The 4,760-nt window shown below is 30.3% G+C and overlaps 1 protein-coding gene across 1 annotated transcript in view; it reads left to right on the top strand.

The window, feature by feature from the left end:
• Positions 1-4,760, top strand: part of LOC106458731 (INO80 complex subunit D-like) — a 63,508-nt gene that overhangs the window by 6,640 nt on the left and 52,108 nt on the right. The window lies entirely within an intron of this gene.

The following is a 4,760-nucleotide window of genomic DNA, read 5'->3' as shown; positions in this document are numbered from 1 at the left end:
TGTTAAACAAATATTTAAACAACTTTAATTATGTATATCTGTTCTCTTTTAACTCCCCTCAATTTCTGTGCTAAGTTATCAAAAAATATTATTTTGCTTTTAAGAAATGCTCACCTTTACTTTGTTCTCTTCAAAAGCTCTCCCCTTCATCCCTTTTAAGGCTGACCATTGGGTAGACTTACTTTAGCAAAGTCACCAACATATGTTATTAGTGGACTGAAACACTTTTCATACAATAATGGCCTGAACCACTTTTCATACAATCTTTAGTAAGTATATAATGAAAGTTGATTTTATAAATTAAAATAATAACTATGGATTATGCATAACTTTCTTCATTTTTTTGCCTTAACTAATACAATGCAAACCTAAGCATTTTTCATATCCAAATTATCCTTTTATACTAAGCCAGTTGTTTTCACAGTGTGAATGTTGGCTCAGTATAAATTGCAGAACCAATATGAATGCATAGTTAGCAAAAGTTATGCTGGGTATAGATAACATAATTAACACATATTCTCTGAGATATAAATAACTTTCCTTATCCTGATCATACATACTCCAATGCAAGTCCAAGCATATTTACCACACTATAGAGATTTAAAACTACATCATTTATTGTTGAAATTCCACAAATTCTGTATCATCTTTTCTTAACTTATCCTTTAACTTTTAAGAAATGGTCACTTATAATTTGTTTCCTGCATAAGCCCTTCCTTTCAAGTCTGGCCATTGGACAGACTTTCCTTAGCAAACCTACCTTCTAATGCTATGGTGAATTAAGTTAGAGCTTGAAAAGATACAATAGCTATAATATATTCACACAGTCCGTGTTATTGTTGTTCAGTCTATCTAGCTAGAATTTAACACACTGTAATTTCCAGTATTACATTTAAATATATCAAAATATAGTTCAATTATTTATAGTATTAGCTAGATTAATATATAACATTAAATTCTTTAACCCTGTATGCATGGTTGAAGGTCAAAGTGAACATTCCATGACTTTTTACAGAGTGCCATTAATATGGTATTATGTATTTGATGGAAGAGTTATCAACTGTTTATTTTACTATACATTGCTGATATTTAGTGGGAAGTCTGTGGTACAGGAGAGTAAATACACTGTACTAGATACAGTAATATTGAAAAAAAACCTCTATATATCTAAACTGTATGATTGACAAAAGTGTTTTTTCTTCTTCACGTGAACATCTCTTTGCACTCTGATTTGTCAGTCTAAATAATTCAGACAGATGTCATCAGTTCACAGACACATTCTGATTTCAAATACTTTTGCAATATATGTGATGTACTGTATACAACAGACTTGTACATTTTAGCTAAAGCTTGCCACATTTTGTGCAGATATACACAACAAATTACAGTGGGTGCTTCCAGCTCGTTGCCTTCAGTCTAGTCAGCAGTTCAAAATTAGTGAAAGTAACAAACAGCCTAAGTAGCTTTTCCAATGGACTGACCCTGTATTGAAAGAGGAATATTAATTCCTGTTCTTCCACTTAAGTGTTAAATAAAATGTAAATTTATTATTTTTTACTTTGTGTTATGTTTCTAATTTATAATTATGCAACTTTTTTTATGTTGTATAAGTAGGGAGGGGTGCAGTAGGTCTGGACTCCTACCTCCATTTTCTCCAGAAATCAATTATATTGTTTAATGTTGTATAAGCAGGTGAAGATCTAAAGGGGGGTCTGGGGGGAATCCTTTTTTGTTAGAAATAAATAAAAAAAAAAACAGTTTTTTTGAAGTTTTCTAAAACCAACATTATACAGTCCACTGTATAATACCAAATAATGAATTCAATGATATGTCTTAACATTATTCAAATTTCTAAGTTAATTTAGGTTGCTGTATGGTGAAGTAAAATAGACCTAAAACCCAATAAATATGAGCATCAATTAAAATATTGCCATGGTAAATTTTCATGTCTTGACTTTTTCCAGACATTCTGACAATATGTCTAGACTTTAAAGACTTGTTTTCTTCAAAGTTAGTATTGTTTTGAACACTTCTAACTCTTATAATATAGGCTAGTTGCAGAATCAATTTTTCATTGTTTAGATGTTAGGATTCTTGTGAGAAGGATGTTTTTTCCATTGTTTATGTCCAAAATAAGTGAAAATGGAAGTTGTTTGACTGTATAACAATTTCTTAAAAAGTTTTTGAAAACAGGAATCCTGCTTACAAACAACAAACACTATAATATCTTTTTCTAAACATGATTTTAAACAATTATAACTATTTAATTTCAGTTATGATATTTGAAATGTTTATTTTTAACTGTTTTTATTTTCATATTGGTAACATTACTAGAAATAAAATATATAAGAGCTTTGAAATTGATGGATTATAACCTGACTGAGCTAGTCATTTACCAAATGTATTAACTTTATTTTAAATTTGTTTGACTTAGGTTACTTTAGAAGTATATGGTAGACTAATTAATTCAAAATACAATATTATTTTAGTGGCAGTCTCTTTCCTCTCGTGAAAAATACTGAAAATTTGGTTACAGTGTTACCTAGCTGACTTTTAAAAGTTAACTGGTATCATACCATCATTGTAAAAAATTAAACATTAGTGTAGCTAGGATGGAGAAGTTAAACATTATTATTGTTTGTCAATCCTATAGCATTGGTTAGGGTCAAAGTGTGCCTACTCTGACCTTGTACAGAACACCATTCAATGTGGTATTATGAATTTGATGTCAGAGTTATCAACTTTCATCTTATCCTATAATGCTGATTTCACAACAGTTTATTGTTAGAGTAGCGAAAAGACCAGATACAATATAGAGGGACACTGAAAAACATTAGATATCCATCTAAAGGTTGTAGAGGTTATACAAGCTGTATGATGGACAAAAGTATTTTTATTTTTCACATAAACATCACCTTGCATCACTTCTCAGAGTGTAGGTCAGACTGACTTCGTTATTTCACAAATATATCTTTATTACAAAAACTTTGTTAACACATCTGACCTTTTGTGTACAACAAATTTATAATATTTACTAAAATCTTGCCACAAATTGAAGATACACTTCTCAAGTTCATAATTATAATCAACTTTACTTATCATGTATAAGGTTGGTCCATTGGACCAACCGCATAGACATTCAGTTCACATAATAATACAATATTATCTGAATATACTTTCTAGTTTTATTGTCATTCATTCACTAATAGTTTTCAAACTTTGTAAGAGAAACTTATAAATATTAAAAGTTTTATTTTATGAAATAAATTGATGTTATTTTAATTTTTTATGCTGCTTGACTATAAATTTAGGCTACTTGAAAAATATCTAAAAATTACTAGATTTTACTATGGCTAAGTATGAATTTGCCTACTAAATAAAATGTGTGTTATGATTATTAGTAACTCCAGAGAATATGTAGAATTATGCATGGACATTTCTCTATGTTAAAATATTTTTATTTGCAAGATTTAGGCCCTCTTACTGGATCCTTGATTGGACAACAATGTACGTTGCAGCACTAGGGTCTGGGGTTTGATTTCCTAGGATGGACGTGGCAGATGGTCCAACTTTGCTGTAACAAAACAAATTTACCTCATAAAATGATGTTCTAATCAACAGTAATCAACAAAGTCTTTAAATGACCTACATATATATATATATAAAATCAAAGAGTTGGCCACTTTGGGATAAGCTGCCTTGGATTTGTTTTCTCCTGTTGGTTTTTTGAGTGTGTGATGTTTGGCCTTTTTTGTGGTGGCTGAAAGGTCTTGGAGCAAATTTTTACTTTTTTCTCCATCCACAGATATTGTGATTCATGCTGGAAAGTTTACTTCTCAGTTACATGAAGTAAAAGTTGTGTCTTATCTGACACATTGTCGGAACTTCCTACTATTGTCTGCTTTTAACTCTTATTATAACAAAAACTAAACAGTAGTAAAATATTCGCTCACAAAATAATCAACAATATATAAACTAAACATTCTTTTATATCATGACACCATTGTTAAGCTGGGATTCAATATTTTTTCATTATATTCTTTGTGTAGATCACTTTATATCTAATAAGTATGTTAAAAATATCAATTCATAAACAATTTTTTTCTTCAAAAATTGTTGAAGTAGTTTTAGAATTATTATTGTTATTTAAAATTTGAAATTGTTATGCAGATGTACACTGAACATCTTAAAAGTGCTAGCTGGTTTGATATCCTTAGCCCATTAAGTGCTGCAGGAGCAGCTCAGTTGCCATTTTCTGACTCACAGTTGCCATCAATCACAATAAAATGGTAATTATCGTCATTCGCATAGAGTTATAGTTATATATGTACAACTGATGGATATTTCCATCATTCGCAGCTGAGCCATAGAACTTCAGTGATGGAAATATCCATCATCTGCAGTTAATGGGTTAAATAGGGATTAAATACTACCTAACCAATCCTACAGTTAATAGGTAGCCTCAACAGTCAGAACTCAATTGGGTGAACAGTTACCAGTCACAATAAAAATATACTTTTCCATGTAGTGCTACTGTCTAGTAATGGAAACTTGAACTACTTTTGTAAATAGTTACAATGCACCTGCTAGATGAAATCAGCATTTAGTTAGTAGATGAACAGCTCAGTTCATTCTAAGTCATTTCTTTGACCAAACCAGTGTCTAAAAGAATGGTCTGGAAGCTTCAAGAAATTTTGTTCTGTTGAGTCTTTAGATGTAAGAAGTATAATCAATATTGCTTTTTTATGTTGGTTCTATTT

This window comes from Limulus polyphemus, unplaced genomic scaffold (assembly GCF_000517525.1).
Source record: "Limulus polyphemus unplaced genomic scaffold, Limulus_polyphemus-2.1.2 Scaffold506, whole genome shotgun sequence".
NCBI classification, from domain to species: domain Eukaryota; kingdom Metazoa; phylum Arthropoda; class Merostomata; order Xiphosura; family Limulidae; genus Limulus; species Limulus polyphemus.
The sequence above is the reverse complement of the archived record's forward strand: the minus strand, read 5'-3'. Positions and strand labels throughout refer to the sequence as shown.